This window comes from Macaca nemestrina, chromosome 9, assembly GCF_043159975.1.
Source record: "Macaca nemestrina isolate mMacNem1 chromosome 9, mMacNem.hap1, whole genome shotgun sequence".
Classification (NCBI taxonomy): domain Eukaryota; kingdom Metazoa; phylum Chordata; class Mammalia; order Primates; family Cercopithecidae; genus Macaca; species Macaca nemestrina.
The window spans coordinates 68,268,262-68,288,880 of record NC_092133.1 but is presented as its reverse complement, the minus strand read 5'-3'; positions in this window follow the sequence as shown (position 1 = coordinate 68,288,880).

The following is a 20,619-nucleotide window of genomic DNA, read 5'->3' as shown; positions in this document are numbered from 1 at the left end:
AGATAGAATGCGGGGCTGGCTGCTCTGCCTATGGAGTAGCCATTCTTTACTCCTTTACTTTCTTAATAAACTTGCTTTCACTTTATGAACTCGCCTTGAATTCTTTCCTGCGCAAGATCCAAGAACCTGGATGGGCATGGTGGCTCACGCCTGTATTCCCAGCACTTTGGGAGACTGAGGCGGGTGGATCACCTGAGGTCAGGAGTTCGAGAACAGCCTGGTTAAAACGATGAAATCCTGTCTCTACTAAAAATACAAAAATTAGCTAGGCATGGTAGTGGGTTCCTATAATCCCAACTACTTTGGAGGCTGAGGCAGGAGAATCACTTGAACCTGGGAGGTTGAGATTGCAATGAGCTGAGATTGCACCACTGCACTCCAGCCTGGGTGACAAGAGTGAGACTCCGTTTCAAAAAAAAAAAAAAAAAGAACCCTTTCTTGTGGTCTGGATTGGGACCTCTTTCTGGTAACATCTTTCTGGTGAACCATGGAAGGGATGATACTGAGGAGACCCCCAACCCAAAGAAAATAGACTACAGCACTGATTGGTTGACTTTAGGTAAGTGGGGTGCACTGACCTGGGTAAAGGGTGGGATTGGGTTAGAGGCCCAACTTAGAGGAGTTAGAGTCTCTCCTAAGATAGAGAAGTTTAAAGCTTCCTCTTAATAAAAGGTAAGAGGCAGGAGAATGTCTTGAACCCGGGAGGTGAAGATTGCAGTGAGCCAAGATCACGCCACTGCACTCCAGCCTGGCGACAGAGCGAGACTCCATCTCAAAAAAAAATAAAATAAAATAAAGAAGGTAAGGGCACTTGACTGAACTTGGATTCAAGTCTCAACTCAGGAAGGTTAAAGCCCTTCCTAAAGTTTAGGGAGTTAGAGGCCCCCCACCTCAGTAAAGTCCCTCTCAGCTAAGAACGGGTTTGGCACTATAGGATGTTTACTGTTACTCTCTTTGAATTAATCTGCCTTGCACTGTTTGCTGAGGGCTGTTGTTGACACGATTAGGCATGTACAGGGATATGGAACATGGGGAGCTTTTTCCGCCCCAAAAGGAGAAACTTGAGAGCTGATGGGACTGTTGGAAAAGACCCCTTTGCAACTGACAAGTGGCTGCCTGAACTTTTAATTCAGCATCGCTGCAATGGGTGGGTTTTTCTCTGGCTTCCCTGAGCACCTTGCCTTCCCCACCCTGCCACAGGTAATGCTTTTCTCTCTCTCTTTCTCTTCTTTCCGTTTCTTATCTTTTCTGTTTCTCAGGATGACCATCTTGCCCAGAGACCACATGTTGTAAAAAAAAGAACCCTTTCTAGAATCTAATACTCCAAAGTAGGTAATTGAACAATTTTTAAAAGTCAAAGAAGCAGTTTATGGCCTTAAAGCATTTAGCAAACCTAATATCTGACCTGCCTAATTTAGATCAAATGTCTAAATTTTCAAGACATTTTTATTTTACCAATAATCTTTTTTTGTTTGTTTTTGAGATGGAGGTTTGCGCTTGTTGCCCAGGCTGGACTGCAATGGCACAGTCTCAGCTCACCGGCCCCTCATGCTGCTCCTCCAGCCTCAACTTTTTTTTTTTTTTTTGAGACAGTCTTGCTCTGTCACCCAGGCTGGAGTGCAGTGGTGTGATCTGGCTCATGGCAACCTCCACCTCCCGAGTTCAAGTAATTCTCCTGCCTCAGCCTCCTGAGTAGCTGGGATTACAGGTGTGTGCCACCATGCCTGGCTAATTTTAGTATTTTTAGTAGAGACAGGATTTCTCCTTGTTGGTCAGGCTGGTCTCGAACTCTTGACCTCCAGTAATTCACCTGTCTTGGCCTCCCAAACTTCTAGGATTACAGGCCACCACATCTGACCCAGCCTCACCTTTTTATAGCAAGCCCCACACTCAGCACCAACTGGTCTCCTTTGAGGAGTGGTGGTGCACTCATATTTCCAGGATGGCCAGATGCAATTTGATGGTAGAAGTGAGACAGTTGTGAAAAATCCAAAGGCCCCAGACTCCCTCCCCCATTTTGACTCCACTGCACCAAGTTCTGACCCCTAATTTGCCAGAGAGGCTTCTGGCCACAGAGCATCACCAAAATGCAAGTCAAAGGGGCCAACCTAAGGTCTGAGCATCTGCCAGGGAATTATATAGTACAGGGGTGGCCAGGCTCCCAAATTACAGGGCTGCCAGGCTAGCTGGTGACTGGGGTGGATAAAAATAAGCCCTGGCCAAGACTGGGAGGTGAAGGGGCATCTCCTCTTGGCAAACAGGGCTGTCTACAGACGTGGCCTTAGCAGGACATGGGTGGCAGGGTCACACCTCTCCCTCTGTCCTGCATCTCTGCCACTGACAGTGACTTGTCTACAGACAATCAAAGAGAGAGGATATAACTTTTTAACATTAGTTATGTCTCTTTTCTCCCATCTTTGGGGACTAATTAAAAAACATCTTGGGAAAATATTTTGGGGGCCCATTTTAAAGCTTACAATATTGTGTTTTATTCTTTTTTTTTTTTTTGAGACGAAGTCTCGCTCTGTCACCCAGGCTGGAGTGCAGTGGCCGGATCTCAGCTCACTGCAAGCTCCGCCCTCCCGGGTTCACGCCATTCTTCTGCCTCAGCCTCCCGAGTAGCTGGGACTACAGGCGCCTGCCACCTCGCCCGGCTAGTTTTTTTTTTGTATTTTTTAGTAGAGACGGGGTTTCACCATGTTAGCCAGGATGGTCTCGATCTCCTGACCTCGTGATCCGCCCGTTTCGGCCTCCCAAAGTGCTGGGATTACAGGCTTGAGCCACCGCGCCCGGCCGTGTTTTATTCTTAGTATCTTTACTTTTAAAATGTGCCATTCCGTCTTTGTGAAGATACCAGAAAAAAAAATTAAAGTGTGCTAGAAGGGCCAAGCATGGTGGCTCACACCTGTAGTCCTAGCACTTTAGGAGCTGGCAACACAGGGAGTCCCCATTTCTACATGAAAAAACATTAACCAGGTATGGTGGCTCCTGTTTGTAGTCCCAGCTACTTGGAAGGCTGAGGTACAAGGATCGCTTGAGCCTGGGAGGTTGAGGCTGAAGTGAGCCAAGATCACATCACTGCACTCTAGTCTGGGTGACAGAGATACCCTGTCTCTGAAACAAAGCAAGTAGAATGTGCCAGAAGGGCAGAATCATGTTCAGAGCAGGCTACCATTGTGTGAAATGGATTGGGAGAAATATATTACTATCTTTTTATGTAGAAGCATGGAGTATGTCCAGAAGAATTACATAGAAATTAATATGCTAGTTGCTTCCAGGAAGGGGAATTGGGTGACTGGGGCCAGAGGTGGGTGGAAAATATTTATGTTTTTCTTTTGCTTACTGAAGAGGGTCTCAAGACTCCCCAAAAGTTGAGGGGGTATCATGGAGGTATGCCTTGGACACAGCAATTTCATTTCTAGAAATTTGTCCCCAGAGATAACTGGGTGAAGTGCACAAAGATGCACAAAGGGGCTGGACATAGTGGCTCATGTCTATATTCCCAGCACTTTGGGAGGCTGAGGTGGGAGGATTGCCTAAGGCCAGGTGTTCAAGACAAGTCTGGGCAACATAGTGAGACCCTGTCTCTATAAATAAATAAATAAATACTAAAAAAGAACTGCACAAAGTGTTTTACACAGTATTGTATGTGTACTGAACTGGAACTAGGAAAATAATTTATACATATCTATGGAAAACTATGTAGCTATTAGAAAGGATAATGTAGATCTAGAAACCTGGACCTAAAAAGACATCCCTGTCATTGCTGACGAAAAATACACACTATAATGCCACATGAGCTGTATGGCTCCATTTGTGTGAAACCACATGCATGTCACATGGCCAGTACCTGGGAAGATGATCACGCAAGGGCTAGAGTGACTTCTGGCTCCCAGGAATGGCAGAGTCATTTATCTGCCGTTGGCAGATGGAAAAATCATAAGAATTGCAGCTCTGGGGCCGGGCATGGTGGCTCACGCCTGTAATCCCAGCACTTTGGGAGGCCAAGGCGGGTGGATCACCTGAGGTCAGGAGTTCAAGACCAACTTCACCAACATGGAGAAACCCCATCTCTACTAAACATACAAAAAATTAGCTGGGCGTGGTGGCGCATGCCTGTAATCCCAGCTACTCAGAAGGCTGAGGCAGGAGAATTGCTTGAACCCGGGAGGCAGAGGTTGTGGTGAGCCAAGATTGCACCATTGCACTCCAGCCTGGGCAGCAAGAGCGAAACTCCATCTCAAAAACAACAACAGCAACAACAAGAACAATTACAGCTCTGGATGCAATAGAAAAAAAACAACTGTTTGGAGGCACTGGAGAACGGCACAGAGCAGGAGAGTGGAGTGGATGTGACTCTTGAAAGAAGGGGGTCATGGGCTGAGATCCATGTTTCTCCAGTTTTTCCCAGGAGAACATGGCCCAGACCCTCTGGTATCAGAGGTCAGAGGGATCAGAGGTCAGGGTGTTACAGTAGACAGTTAGTGAGACATGAGCAGGGCAGGAGAGGGCCCCCCAACAACAGGAATATCAGGCAACCATCGGGTGACGGTCAGGCGATTATTAACTGTCTCTAAAATATTAAGTGGTTCAGCCAGTGCCAGGGAAAGGCAGTCTCGTAATAGACAGAAGCACCTGAAGCAGCTTCTGGGTAAGATCTCAGGAGCTGGGTGAGTGGGCTCCAGCATGCACATTAAGATGCAAAATGATAGAGTTTAACTGGTATGTTCCTCTAGGAACACTCACTGCTAAGGGAAGAACACCTCAAGTGAGCATGTGCCCAACTTCAGTACACGCACTGAGCATGCTCCCTCCCAATACTGTCAGCCCACTGTGCATGCAGACAGCCCACCCCAAGGGAAGAATCAGGGGAGAAATAATGCAAAACCGTGGAAGCATGCCAACATATAAAATCCCAAGTCAGAGGTCGAGCCGTGCACTAGACTCTCTCAAGTTGCCTGCTTGGCCCTCTTCCAAGTGTACTTTACTTCCTTTCATTCCTGCTCTAAAACTTTTTAATAAACTTTCAATCCTGCTCTAAAACATGCCTTGGTCTCTCACTCTGCCTTATGCCCCTTGGTTGAATTCTGTCTTCTGAGGAGGCAAGGATTGAGATTGCTGCAGACCTGTACAGATTCACTGCCTCTAACATACTCTGGTGCCACGTGACTTGGAGATATCCCTAGTAGTAACAGGAGTTAAGAGTGGGTCCAGCAGCTAGGGATGGAGGAAGGAAATCCCAGCAGAGTGGGAGCCACAGGGGGTTGGGGAGGGGGAGGGTAACATCTGCCTAAGAACATCCTAAGATTCTTTGCCAACTCCTGACCTGCACATGTGCCAGGTGAGACTCTGAGGAGGCCAGGGGAATTAAGAAGCCCATGGAAATCCTACAATAGCCAGATACAATATCTAAAATAAAAAAATCTATCGGGCTGGGCGCAGTGGTTCACACCTGTAATCCCAACACTTTGGAAGTCCAAGGCAGGCAGATCACCTGAGGTCAGGAGTTCGAGACCAGCCTGGCCAACATGGTGAAACCCCATCTCTACTAAAAATATAAAAATTAGCCAGGCATGGTGGTGTGTGCCTGTAAACCCAGCTACTCAGAAGGCCGAGGCAGGAGAATTGCTTGAACCCAGGAGGCAGAGGTTGCAGTGAGCCGAGATCGCACCACTGCACTCCATTCTGGGCAATAGAGCGAGACTCCATCTTAAAAAAAAAAATCAAAAATCTATTGAAAGAGGGCTGGGCACCATGGCTCACGCCTGTGACCTCAGTATAACTGTGAGAGGTTCATTGCCCAAAGCCCACAGCAAGTCAATACAACAAGACCCCAGGCTGCAGAACAGAAAGAGGTTTAATCGTAGGGTCACCAAACAAAGAAATGGGAGGGAACCTCAAATCCATCTCCCTGAGGAGCCTGGGGCTAGGGTTCCTAAGGGTTTTGGAGTGGGCTGAAGTGTGGAGATCACTGATTGGTGGAAAAGTGCAGGGTGAAGTCATGGGACTGGGAGAGGAAGCAGCTGTATTCCCATGCTGATCCCATTCCTCTGTGGGGGTCTCCAAACTGGCTGCTGGAATTTGGGGTCTGAAAAACATCTGAAGTGATGCTTCAAGAAAAGCCTTATGATTCTAATATCGGAGACCCTGTCTATGGGAACAATGGGGATGCAATTGGTCAGGATCTCATGCTGACTTCTAGAAACGAGGAAGTGGGCAAAAGTGTAGCCTGATTAATACTTAATTGTAACTGTATTTCTGTCTAGAACCCAGCATGCAATGCTTGTCAGCCCTTCACCAGCACTTTGGGAAGCTGAGGTGGGAGGATCACTTGAGCCTAGGAGGCCGAGGCTGCAGCAAGCTGTGACTGCACCACTGCACTCCAGCCTGTGTGACAGAACAAGACCGTCTCTAAGAAAAATTTAAAAATCTACTAAAAGAGGCTGGGCACAGTGGCTCACACCTGTAATCCTAGCACTTTGGGAGGCTGAGGCGGGCTGATCACCTGAGGTCAGGAGCTCAAGACTGGCCTGACCAAAATGGCGAAACCCTGTCTCTACTGAAAATATGAAAAAATTAGCTGAGCATGGTGACAGGCACCTGTAATCCCAGCTACTTGGGAGGCTGAGGTAGGAGAATCGCTTGAACCTGGGAGGCAGAGGTTGCAGTGAGCCAACATCACACCACTGCACTCCAGGCTGGCAACAGAGTGAGATTCCGCCTAATAATAATAATAATAATAATAAAATAAATAAATAAAAATCTACTAAAAGAGATTAATATCTTGTGCTTTTGTTATCTTTCACTTATAAGTATTTTTTAATTTACCTTGTGATTTTTTTCCGTGACCCAGAGAATATGTATTTAGAAGTCTTGCTTACTTTGGGGGAGTTTCTGAATATCATACTGATACTGATTATATTGATTTGTAAAAGAATTTATTTAATTCCATTGCATCAAAGAACATACTCTGTATTGTTTCAATCCTGTTAGGTTTATTGAGACTCATTTTAGGGCCCAACATAGGGTTTGTCTTTTTTTTTTTTGAGACAGGGTCTCACTCTGTCCCCCAGGCTGCCCCCCAGCCTTGACCTCCCAGGTTCAAGCAATTCTCCCACCTTAGCCTCCTGAGTAGCTGGGACTACAAGTGTGCTCCACTACGTCCAGCTAATTTCTCTCATTTTTTGAAGAGATGGGGTTTTGCCATGTTGCCCAGGCTGGTCTTGAACTCCTGGGCTCAAGCAATCTGTCCACCTCATCCTCCTAAAGTGCTGGGATTACAGATATGAGCTGCCATGCCTGGTCCATATGGTGTATCTTGACCAGCATTCCATGGGTATTTTAGAAGAATGTGTATTCTACTGTTGGTGAGTATTGTGTTCTACAAATTTCTGTCTCCTGCATGGCCAGCCCCACATCAATTAGGTCTGAGTTCCAGGAGGAGGGAAGTGGAAGACAAGTTTGCGACCATATCAGGAAAGCAAAGACTTTCCTGGGATTCCTCAGTAGCTTTCTTGGTCAAAATTGTGTCACATGGCCACTGCTAGCTGCAAGGGCTTGAGATAAGGTGAGTTTATAGTTTTCTAAGATCCTTCTTGATCCAATTTGAATATGTGATGAGTGGCCCAACCCATAACACCTGCCACATTGTGTTAGTGAAACCACCTTTGCAAAATTATGACAGTGAGATAAATCTGACATGGTGGACTCCATCTTCCCTCTAACCTCCAAGCTGTCCTTGGTAATTCCTGGGCATAGACCAAGCTAACCTTGGGAAGAATTTAGTTTTTAGTTTAAGGCAAGGATGGTAATAGCCCTTCCCAAAACTAAACCACTTTTGTAAATCTAATAAAAGTCCACAAAGTTAGGGTTATGAGAAGGGCCTGAACTCTGCTAAGATGAAGGCACAGTAAATTACTATCAGTATTGTTCCAGAGGTCACAGATTTGTGACTTCCTCAATTACTCCTATAAATAACAACACTATGGTAGAACCTAAGATTGGCCTTTTGAGATGTCTTTTCAGACTTTTGCATTTCTGACGATCAACTGACCCCTCCTGGACCACCGACTCGTAACTCAACTGGTCCTGTGGCCCCCACCGAGAGGACTTGGAGCACGAGGACAATTTTCCACACCCCTGTAATTTCACCCCCAACCAATCAATATTCCCCCTCCCCCAGCCCCCTGCCTACCAAACTCTCCTTGAAAAACTCTAACCTCTGAGCCTTTGGAGAGACTGATTTTAGTAATAACTCTGTCTTCCACATAGCTAGCCTTCTTTCTCTACTGCAGTACCATGGTCTCAATGAATTGGTTTTGTCCATGCAGCAAGCAGGAGGAACCTGTCGGCTAATTACAGCTAAGTCACATCTAACCCTCACACCTTCGCACGTGTTGTTTCCTGTGCTGGGAACACCTTTGGTCTCTGCCATGAACATACCCAACCTTCAGGCTCATCCTAGATAGTACCTGCTCCACGAAGCCTTCCTGGCTCGCCAAGAATTAATGTCTGTCTTTCTCTCTCTCTTTCTTTCTTTCTCTTTCTTTCTTTCTTTCTTTCTTTCTTTCTTTCTTTCTTTCTTTTTCTTTCTTTCTTTCTTTCTTTCTTTCTTTCTTTCTTTCTTTCTTTCTTCCTTCCTTCCTTCCTTCCTCCCTTCCTTCCTTTCTTCTTTCCTTTCTTCCTTTCCTTCCTTCCTTCTTTCTTCTTTCTTTCCTTCCTTCCTTTCCTCTGTCCTTCCCTCCCTCCTTTCTTTCTTCCTTCCTTTCTTCCTTCCTTCCTTCTTTTCTTTCTTTCTTTCTCTTTCTTTCTTTCTTTCTTTTTCTTTCTCTCTTTCTTTCCTTTCTTTCTTTCTTTCTTTCTTTCTTTCTTTCTTTCTTTCTTTCTTTCTTTCTTTCTTTTTTCTTTCTTTCTTTCCCTTCTTTCTTTCCTTTCTTTCTTCCTTTCCTTTCCCTTCCTTCCTTCTTTTTTTTGACAGAGTTTTGCTCTTGTTGCCCAGGCTGCACTGAAGTGGTGTGGTCTAGGTTCACTGCAATCTCTGCCTCCCAGGTTCAAGTGATTCTCCTGCCTCAGCCCCCCGAGTAGCTGAGATTACAGGCACACACCACCATGCCCAGTTAATGTTTGTATTTTTTAGTAGTGACTGGGTTTCACCATGTTGGCCAGGCTGGTCTTGAACTCCTGACCTCATGATCCACCTACGTTGGCCTCTCAAAGTGCTGGGATTACAGGCATGAGGCATGGACTTCAAGAATAGCTTCTTTCTTTATCCGGAGGCTTGCAGCCCTTTCTACACACCTGTTCTTATTTTAAAACATCAAAATTTAAGAAAAGTTGTACCAAAAGATTAGTACAATGAATACTTGTGTGCCCCCAAACAGATTTCACTAATTCTTCACATTTTAGCATGTTTTCTCCCTCCCATCCTTTTAAACTCTGTCTCTGTTTATCTATTTTCTTTTTCTTTCTTTTCTTTTTTTTTTTTTTTTTTTGAGATGGAGTTTCCCTCTTGTTGCCCAGGCTGGAATGCAATGGTGCGATCTCGGCTCACCGCAACCTCCACCTTCTGGATTCAAGTGATTCTCCTGCCTCAGCTGGGATTACAGGCATGCACCACCATGCCTGGCTAATTTTTGTATTTTTGGTAGAGACGGGGTTTCTCCATGTTGGTCAGGCTGGTCTCGAACTCCCGACTTCAGGTGATCCGCCTGCATTGGCCTCCCAAAGTGCTGGGATTACAGATAAGAGCCACCACGTCCGGCCTCTGTCTCTCTATTTTCTAATTTGAAAGTAACTTGCCAATCTCTTGGCCCTTCACCCATAAACACGAAGGTGTACATCTCCTAAGAACAAAGACATCCTCCTACAGAACCATCATGACACCCAAGAATAACATTAATTCAACAAGATCAGCAAACATGCAGTCCGCAGGACACTCACATTGCTTCAACTTTTCCCTTAAAGCGTCTTTTTTATTTCCTGATCCAGGATCCAATCAAGTTTATTGGCTGCATTTGGTTGTTTGGTCCCTCTGGTCTGGCTTAGACTGAAACCATCTCCCACACTTGTGTGTTGTGGGGGTGACTTTGCTGGGTCTGAGGGCCCTTATTGATACTTCTGGTACACAAGATACTCAAATTTTGGTTGTGATTGTTCCTGAGCACCTTAGTTTGGGTTTGTTACCTGCAAAAAAACCCAGGGTTTGTTTTGAACAATAGGCATTTTATTACTTAGCGTGAGTAAGGACACTGGGAGAATTCTCTAAAGCAGTGTCTCTTCTAGGGACAGTGACAGGAGGGTTTGATCGGGCGAGGAGAGGGGAGAGGGTGTGTGGTTGTGCGCAGAGGCAGGGCCCCAGTGGCGTAGATGCAGTGAGCCATCACGCCAGCACCTGGGCCGCATGCGATGGTGATGAAGCCATCGCTTCTTCCGAGTGGAGACTGTAGCAGGCTCATGAGGAGAGGTCACTTAGGTTCATCCGTAAGTTGACGGCTCTGTCAGGGACTGACTTTTTTTTTTTTTGAGACGGAGTCTCACTCTGTCGCCCAAGCTGGAGTGCAGTGGTGCAATCTCGGCTCACTGCAAGCTCCGCCTCCCGGGTTCACACCATTCTCCTGCCTCAGCCTCTCGAGTAGCTGGGACTACGGGCACCTGCCACCACACCAGGCTAATTTTTTGTATCTTTAGTAGAGACAGGGTTTCACCATGTTAGCCAAGATAGTCTCGATCTCCTGACCTCGTGATCCTCCTGCCTCAGCCTCCCAAAGTGCTGGGATGATAGGTGTGAGCCACCACACCTGGCCTTTTTTTTTTTTTTTTTTTTTGGTGACAAGATCTTACTCTGTTGCCCAGACTGGAAATGCAGTGGCACGATCTTGGCTCATGGCAGCCTCCGCCTCCCAGGCTCAAGGCTCAAACAATCCTCCCACCTCAGCCTCCCGAATAGCTGGAACTAATTAATTAGCCACCATACCCAGCTGATTTTTGTATTTTGTATTTTTATTTTTTGAGACGGAGTCTTGCTCTGTCACCAGGCTGGAGTGCAGTGGCATGATCTTGGCTCACTGCAACCTTGAACCCCGCCTCCTGGGTTCAAGAGATTCTCCTGCACGCCACCACACCCAGGTAATTTTTGTATTTTTAGTAGAGACAGGGTTTCACCTTGTTGGCCAGGATGGTCTCGATCTCTTGACCTCAAGTGATCCACCTGCCTTGGCCTCCCAAAGTGCCAGGATTATAGGTGTGAGCCACTGCACCTGGCCGCTTTTTGTATCTTTTGTAGAGATGGGGTTTCACCCTGTTCCCAGGCTGATCTCAAACTCCTGGCTGCACGTGATCTGCCTGCCTCAGTCTCCCAAAGTGCTGAGATTACAGGCATGAGCAGCCATGCCCGGCCAGGAGCTGATTTTAACCAAGTAGGTGAGTGCATTCCACACAGGGTTTAGGAAGAAACAGGCTGCAGGGCAGGAGGCTATAAAACAAGTGGATTGTTTAGGTCGATTAAATTCCTATGACCCTGGAGACCCTTACAGCTTCCCCTGGAAGCAGAGCCTCAGACAAGGACTTGGGTGCAAGAGTTTATCAGGGTCCTCCCAGGAAGCAGGGGTGAGGAAGGGAGGGGCTGCTACAGGGATAGTATAAATGCTGATAAAAGGTGTGTGATTGAGGTTGCTTGTCTCATACAGAAGTCATCCCAGAATGATCCATCCTGAACCCCTGGCTGGGGTCAAGCGATCCTCCTTCTTCAGCCTCCTGAGTAGCGCGACTGCAGGCACAAGGCATCACACCTGGCCCAGAATGGTCCATCTCAGTGTGGGAGGCTGGGGTTCCTCCCCTGGCTCCTCCCCGCACTGGTTGTGGATGGCCTGGGGGTCAGCTTCCCCACCCTACCAGGCCGTGCTTGCCCAGGGGCCCAGCAAGATCCTGTGGCTTTTGAGAAAGTCCTGGGACAGAGGAGTGGAGGGCCACAGAGGGTAAGCTTCGAGGGATGAGCCACCCTCAGCATCCCTTTACAGTGGTCCACCACAGCTGTGGCTGTCATCAGGCGCTGAAGGGGCATGACAAGGCCATTAAAAGCATCCGCTTAGGTACCTTACCACCCAAATCAAGTAAAAGCTCTTGAAGACACAGAAGAGCAATGCTGTCTTGCCCTTCAAGGCTGGTGCTCGCCTGGAGAAGGGCCCAGCCATGCACATGAGCCCTTGTTCTCTGTGGGTCTGTGTGCCCCAAATGGATTCAGGGCTCAGGAGAGGAGAGAGGGTATCCTATGCTTCTCTTTGCTCCCCTATCCTCCCGACAAAAGAGGAGGCACAGGTGAGCCCAGTCACACTGTGTTCAAGGAAGAGGTGCTCTCTGAGGGTTGACTGGGCTCCAGAAGGCAGGTGGGGAGAGTGTAGGGGCTGGGCTGGAAGGATCTGAAGGCCAAGTCCAAAGGGAGGCAGCCGGGCCTTCTTGGTGGGAGAATCAGTACAGCAGGATAGTGCCTGCTTCGTGCTGGGTGTGGTGAGAATTGGTGGCTAAAGGGTTCTTCCCTGAAGGAGTTGGAGCCAGAGAGGCCTACCTAGCCTCCCAGGTCCTGAGAAATCTGGCCAGGTTAATAGGCAGTTCCGTGTCCACTGTATTTATTTTCTGTTGCTGCTGTAACAAATAATTCCAAACTTTGTGGTTTAAAACACCATAAATTAATTATCTTATAGTTCTAAAGACCAGAAGTCCAACACAGGTCTCACTGAGCTAAAATCCAGGTGTGGACAGGGCTGTGCTCCTGGAGGCTCTAGGGGAGAGGCCATTTTAGCCTTTTCCCAGTTCTAGAGGCTGCTCATGTTCCTTGGCCCACGGCCTCTTCTTCCACGGTCAAAGCCAGCAACTTCGCCTCTCTTGACCACAGCTGGGAAGGGTTATCAGCTTTTAAGGACGTGTGTGATTAGTTTGGGCCCACCCAGTTAATCCAGTATTATCTCCACATCTTAAGGTCCTTAACCTTAATCACATCAGCAAAACCCTTTGCCCCTGAGGTAACACAGTCCCAGGTTCTTCGGATGAGGAGGTGCAGCTCCCATGATCCACACCTGCCTCCCTCAGCCTCCTCCCTGCCTGCTGGGCCTGATGGGTTTTCACCCGGGCAACCTTGGGCCTTGCAAAGGACGGGAGAGCAGCTATTTTTTTTTTTTTTGAGACGGAGTCTCGCTCTGTCGCCCAGGCTGGAGTGCAGTGGCGCGATCTCGGCTCACTGCAAGCTCCGCCTCCCAGGTTCACGCCATTCTCCTGCCTCAGCCTCCCGAGTAGCTGGGACTACAGGTGCCCGCCACCACGCCCAGCTAATTTTTTATATTTTTAGTAGAGATGGGGTTTCACAGTGTTAGCCAGGATGGTCTCGATCTCCTGACCTCGTGATCCGCCCACCTCAGCCTCCTGAGAGCAGTTATTTTTAAAGGCAGAAAACATTTTACATCCAGGGCTGGGGAGCCTGTGCATGGGAGTGTAAATTTAGGAGAGTAAGTTGATAGCAGGTACTAACATTTTAAATCCACATCCCCTCTGAATTAGCCATCTCACTTCCAGAAGTTGACCCTATAGAAAAAGCATGACAATGTCAGAGATTGATACAAACATACAGTTACAGGTGTAGATGTTAATGTTTGCTGTAATATTGTAATGAAGAAAACTGAAAGTATGTAGCCATAAAAAAGAATGAGATCAGCCAGGCGAGGTGCCTCATACCTGTAATCCTAGCACTTTGGGATGCCAAGGCAGGTAGATTACCTGAGGTCGGGAGTTTGAGACCAGCCTGACCAACATGGAGAAACCCCCGTCTCTACTAAAAATACAAAATTACCTCAGTGTGGTGGCAGGCGCCTGTAATCCCATCTACTTGGGAGGCTGAGAGAGGAGAATTGCTTGAACCTGGGAGGCGGAGGTTGCAGTGAGCCGAGATGGCACCATTACACTCCAGCCTGGGCAATAAGAGCGAAACTCTATCTCCAAAAAAAAAAGAGATCATGTCCTTTCTGGGAACATGGATGGAGCTAGAGGCCATTATCTCTAGGAAACTAAATCAGGAACAGAAGACCAAATACTGCATGTTCTCACTTGTGAATGGGAGCCAAATGATGAGAACACATAAACACATAGAGAACAACAGACACTGGGGCCTGCTAGAGGGTGGAGAGTGGGGAGGAGGGAGAGGATCAGGAAAAAATAAATAAATACTGGGTATAGGGCTTAGTACCTGGGTCACGAAATAATCTGTGCAACGAACCCCTGTGACACAAGTTTACCGATATAACAAACCTGCACATGTACTCCTGAACCTAAAATAAAAGTTTTTTAAAAAATAAGAAAACTGAAAGTAATATCAATCTATATTTATGTCTATGTTTATATGTATAGCTATATATCAATTGTGAACTGAGTGAATAAATGATGCTATGTCCATGCAATGAAATTCTGTGCAGTCATTGGAAAAGGATAAAGTAAATCTATCAATACTGAGTTGAAAAAAATGTTCGCCGGGCGCGGTGGCTCAAGCCTGTAATCCCAGCACTTTGGGAGGCCGAGACGGGCGGATCACAAGGTCAGGAGATCGAGACCATCCTGGTTAACACGGTGAAACCCCGTCTCTACTAAAAAATACAAAAAAAAAACAAAAAAAAAAAATTAGCCGGGCGAGGTGGCAGGCGCCTGTAGTCCCAGCTACTCGGGAGGCTGAGGCAGGAGAATGGCGTAAACCCAGGAGGTGGAGCTTGCAGTGAGCTGAGATCCTGCCACTGCACCCCAGCCTGGGCGACAGAGCAAGACTCCGTCTCAAAAAAAAAAAAAAAAAAAAGAAAAAAATGTTCATAGTATATTACTGAGTGAAAAAAAATACAGATCAATATTAAGAGCATAATCCCATTTAAAAAAATTTTTTAAATGGGGGTCTCACTATGTTGCCCAGGCTGGTCTCAAACTCCTGAGCTTTAGCGGTCCTCCTGCCTCAGCCTCTCAAGTAGCTGGGACTACAGGTGTACATCCCCACACCTGGCTCTATAATCCCATTTTTTTTTTTCCTGAGATGGAGTCTTGCTTGGTCGCCTAGGCTGGACTGCAGTGGCGTGATCTCCCCTCACTGCAATCTCTGACTCCCAGGTTCAAGCAATTCTCCTGCCTCAGCCTCCCAAGTAGCTGGGATTATAGGCATGTGCCACCACACCCAGCTAATTTTTTTTTTTTTTTTTTTGAGACGGAGTCTTGCTCTGTCGCCCAGGCTGGAGTGCAGTGGCCGGATCTCAGCTCACTGCAAGCTCCGCCTCCCGGGTTCACGCCATTCTCCTGCCTCAGCCTCCCGAGTAGCTGGGACTACAGGCGCCCACCACCTCGCCCGGCTAGTTTTTTGTATTTTTTTTAGTAGAGACGGGGTTTCACCGTGTTAGCCAGGATGGTCTTGATCTCCTGACCTCGTGATCCGCCCGTCTCGGCCTCCCAAAGTGCTGGGATTACAGGCTTGAGTCACTGCGCCTGGCTCACCCAGCTAATTTTTGTATTTTTAGTAGAGACGGGGTTTCACCATGTTGACCAGGCTGGTCTCGAACTCCTGACCTCAGGTGATCCACCCTCCTCGGCCTCCCAAAGTGTTGGGATTATAGACATGAGCCACTGCGCCCAGCCTAATCTCATGTTTAAGAAGGAAAAAATGTATTCTTCTGTGAACTATCTATACACTTACCTGTAAAGTGATGTCTACTTAAACTTGGGGGACGTTTGGGAAGACTATGCCCCAAACTGGTAACGGGTTAGAATGCAGCAGATGTGGCAGGAGGGGAGGGCGGTGCTGGGAGCTGATGGGTAAAGATAGGCATTTCCCTTCTTACTGGACCATGTGTAGAGTGGTGGGATCTGGGGGTGATTTCTGAACTCTTTTTGTTGAGAGAAAACAATGGGATGCTTTGCCTGGATGACGGCATGCAGCCCAGATGTGTGTCCAGGAGCGGATGTGAGGTGGGCCCTGGAATTGCTCATGTTGGGGGCTGGGTCTCGGTCACACTGTATGGCTGACAGAGGCTCCATGTCCTGCACCATCTGGAGAGCAGGTGGAGGGGCCGCTCCCATGGGCTGTCAGCCTCTGCCCTACCTGCTCCAGGTGGGCCCTGGAATTGCTCCAAGGGCCCCGAGGGACAGGACACGAACAGGGGTTCATGCCCCACTCTGCCCCAACATTTTCTGACAGTAACTCCTCCCTCTCTGCCTCAGTCTCTCTCTCTTTAAACAGGAACCGCATGGATTGCAAAGGCAAAGTTATGAAACAATATATACAATGTGACCCTATAGTGTAAAACTGAATATCAATTTTTATTTTTAATTATTATTATCATTTTTGAGACAGAGTCTCGTTCTGTCACCCAGGCTGGAGCTCAGTGACATGATCTCAGCTCACTGCAGCCTCCTGGGTTCAAGTGATTCTCCTGCCCCGGCCTCCTGAGTAGCTGGGACTACAGGTGTGTGCCACCACGCCCAGCTAATTTTTGTATTTTTAGTAGAGACAGGGTTTTGCCATATTGGCCAGGCTGGTCTTGAACTCCTGACCTCAGGTTATCTGCCTGCCTTGGCCTCCCAAAGTGACTGAGCCCAGAGCTTCAACTGGGGAGGCAGAGGCTACAGTGATCCTAGATGGCACCATTGCACTCCAGCCTGGGCAACAGAGACTTTTAGTTTTTGAGACTCTGTCTCAAAAAATAAAAAATAACAACAAAGCTGGGCGCGGTGGCTCATGCCTGTAATCCCAGCACTTTGGGAGGCCGAGGTGGGCAGATCACCTGAGGTAGGGAGTTCAAGACCAGCCTGACCAACATGGAAAAACCCCGTCTCTACTAAAAAAAACACACACAAAAATTAGAGGGGTGTGGTAGCGCATGCCTGTAATCCCAGCCACTCGAGAGGCTGAGGCAAGAGAATCGCTGAACCTAGGAGGCGAAGGTTGTGGTGAACCGAGGTCACGCCATTGCACTCTAGCCTGGGCGACAGGAGCACAGCTCTGTCTCAAAAACTAAATAAATAAAATAAAATAAAATAAAATGAATACACATAGAGAAAAAAACCTAGATGTCTATCTTCCAAGATATTCTCAATGGTTCTCTCTGAGGAGCAAGATCAGGGGCGACAGTTCTTTCTGCTTTCCAACAGTGAACATTGAATGGATCCTATTGTTTTTCAACTGTCTGATTCAAAGGAACTCACAGGGCTGCTGCTTTGGGAAAATGTGTAAGGGGCTCTGCAAACGGGAGGGGGAGGGAGGGAAGATGGGAACGGGGAGGGAGAGAGGGAGGGCAAGCAGGGCAAACTAACAGCCACACATCTGCCGCCCCCCCACCCCCCGTCATATTCAAGAAAAAGAGCAAATGACAAAATAATCTCAAGGGTATTTGAGGGACTTGTTCCCCAAAGCCACTTCCAGGGATGCCCGGGGATCAGGGACGGAGGGCATCTGTGCCATCCCCTTCTTCCCCAGGCCGGCTGCACCCATCCACCACCCCAGGCTTAGCAGCTGCAGCAGCAGATCATGGCCTCCAGGAAGGACTGGCCAGCAAAGGGTTTGGGCCGAGTCCCCAGGAGTTGGTTTGCAAGAGCTCCTATGTCCCCGACCGTGCTGGGTCACTCTGTGCACACTACAGTAGTGTGACCACCTGTTCATGTCTGTGTCCAGATTCTCCGCTAGACTGGAAAGCCTGGAAACAGAGTGAGAGTCCTGCTCCCGGCTACCTGTGCAGTGTCCTGAACAGGCCTGGGCAACAATGGGCTCCCAAGAAGTGTTTGTTGAATGAATGTGTGATTCATACCCATTATCTGTCTCTGAGTGGTGACATGACTTGTCCAAGGTCACTCAAAATCACTCAGCCAGCCGGGGGGCAGGACACACGACCTATTGAGACATCAGCTGGGGCAGCCAAGGGCGTGCTGGCATCACCCCTCCCCTAACCCCAGGCTACACAGCTCATGGCTCCAAAAGAGACCCCTTCCCTCCTCTTAAGGAGAGGAGAGGGGAAGAGTGGGGAGGACTTTGTCTCGCATGTTGACTACCAGCTCAGCCACAGCAGGTAGGGGACTAGTCAGAGTTGTGAGACCCCACTTCCAGGCCCTAGCTCCCAGATGACATTTCTATACACACCCTGGGCAGGAAGGGCACCTGTTGCCTTGAAGGGAAGGAGCCCGTCCTGGCAGCATTCACCCGCTGCTAACTGAAGAGCCCTTGGGGCCTGAATAACCAGCGGCGATGCCCAGGAGCTACGTCGAGGGCCTCAGTGAGCCTCTGAGTCTTGCTGGCTTCAGGTGAGACTCGGCACATTCCCAGTTGCGGTGGCTGTGGGGTGAGGTTCCTTCCACTTGAACAAAGCAGAGTGAAAAGTAAAGGGGACTTTGTCTTGCGCTTCAGGTCCTGACACAGCCATAGAGGGCTAGAGCACCAAGTGCAGTCTTGGGGTCCCCAGTTCCAGGACTTGACTCTTGGGTGTCATTTCTGGGCCTGCCCTGGGCCAGAGAGGAGCCCACTGCCCTGAAGGGTGAGTCCCAGGCCAGGCAGCATTCACCACAAGCTGACTGAAGAGCTTTTGGGTCTTAAGGGAACTCTGGCAGAACTCCCTGTGGGCCTGTGGTGGCGGTGGCTACAGGGTGAGGCTCCTCTGCCTTTAGAAATGGGAGGGAAGAGCGGGTAGGGCTGTGTCTTGTGGTTTGAGTGCCAGCTCAGCCACAGTACAATAGAACACCAGGTAGACTTGTCAGGTTTTGGACGCCAGTCCCTGGCTTGCAGAAGGCATCTTTGGACCTGCCTGGGGCCTGGGGGACCTCACTGCTCTGGAGGGAAGGACACAGGCCTGGCTGGCTTCGCCACCAGCTGACTGCAGAGCCCCAGGCCCTTGAGCAATCATAGGCAGTGCCCAGGGAGTGGTTACATCCGGCCTTGGGCAAGACCCATTGCTGTGCTGGTCTCGGGTCTGCAGCACTGTCATAGTGGTGGTGGCCACAGGGGTGCTTGTGTCACTCTACCCCCAGCTTCATGTGGCTCAGAACAGAGAGAGAGAGAGAGAGAGAGAGAGAGAGAGAGAGAGAGAGAGACTCCATTTATTTGAGAGAAAGTTAGGGAGAGAATAAGAGTCTCTGCCTGGTAATCCAGAGAATTCGGCCAGATCTTCTCTAAGACCATCAAGGCAGTACCTCTATGAGTTTGCAAGAACCACAGCGTTACTGGGTGTGGGACGCCTCCTAAAGCAGATACAGCTTAGATCACAACACCCAAGTCCTTTCAATATCTTGAAAGTCTTCCTAAGAAGGATGGGTACAGCCGGGCGTGGTGGCTCATGCCTGTAATCCCAGCACTTTGGGAGGCTGAGGCGGGTGGATTACGAGGCCAGGAGTTCAAGACCAGCCTGGTCAGATGGTGAAACCCCATCTCTACTAAAAATACGAAAATTAGTCAGGCGTGGTGGCAGGTGCCTGTAATCCCAGCTACTCGGCTGAGACAGAGAACTGCTTGAACTCGGGAGGCGGAGGTTGCAGTGAGCCAAGATCGCGCCACTGCACTCCAGCCTGGGTGACAGAGTGAGACTTGGTCTCAAAAAAAAAAAAAAAAAAAAAAAAAAGGGTACAAATAAGCCCAGACAATGAAAACTACAATAAATACCGAACTCTTCAATGCCCAGACACCGAAGAACATCTACTAGCAGCATGACCCAGGAAAACATGACCTCCCCAAATGAACTAAATAAGACACCAGGGACCAATCCTGGAGAAAGAGAACTGTGACCTTTCAGACAGAATTCTGGTTGAGGAAACTCAAAGAAATTCAAAATAACGCAGAGAAGGAATTCAGAATTCTATCAGATACATTTAACAAAAGGATTGAAATAATTAAAAACACCCAGAGCAGAATTTCTGGAGCTGAAAAATGCAATTAGCACACTGAAGAATGCATCAGAGTCCTTTAATAACAGAATTGGGCTGGGCGCAGTGGCTCATGCCTGTAATCCCAGCACCTTAGGAGGCTGAGGTGGGTGAATCACCTGAGGTCAGGAGTTCGAGACCAGCCTGGCCAACATGGTGAAATTCTCTCTCTACTAAAAATACAAAAATCAGCCAGCCATGGTGGTGGGCACCTGTAATCCCAGCTGCTCGGGAGGCTGAGGCACGAGAATCGCTTGAACGTGGGAGGTGGAGGTTGCAGTGAGCTGAGATTCCGCCACTGGAGTTCGAGACCAGACTGGGCAACATGGTGAGACCCCCATCTCCACATAAAAATAAAAATAAAAAAATTAGCCAGATGTGGTGGCACGTGTCTGTAGTCCCAGCTACTCAAGAGCCTAAGGTGGGAGGATTGCTTGAGCCCAGGAGTTTGAGGCTGCCGTGAGCCATGATTGCGCCACTGCACTCCAGCCTGGGTAACAGACTGAGACCCTGTTTCAAAAAAAAAAAAAAAAAAAAAAAAAAAAGCAGGGGCACTAAATTAAGTTAAGATGTAGTTTTGTTTGTTTGTTTTGAGACAGGGTCTTGCTCTGTTGGCCAGACTGGAGAGCAGTGGCACAATCTCGGCTCACTGCAACCTCCGTCTCCCAGGCTCAAGCTATTCTCCTCCCTCAGCCTCCTGAGTGCCACCAT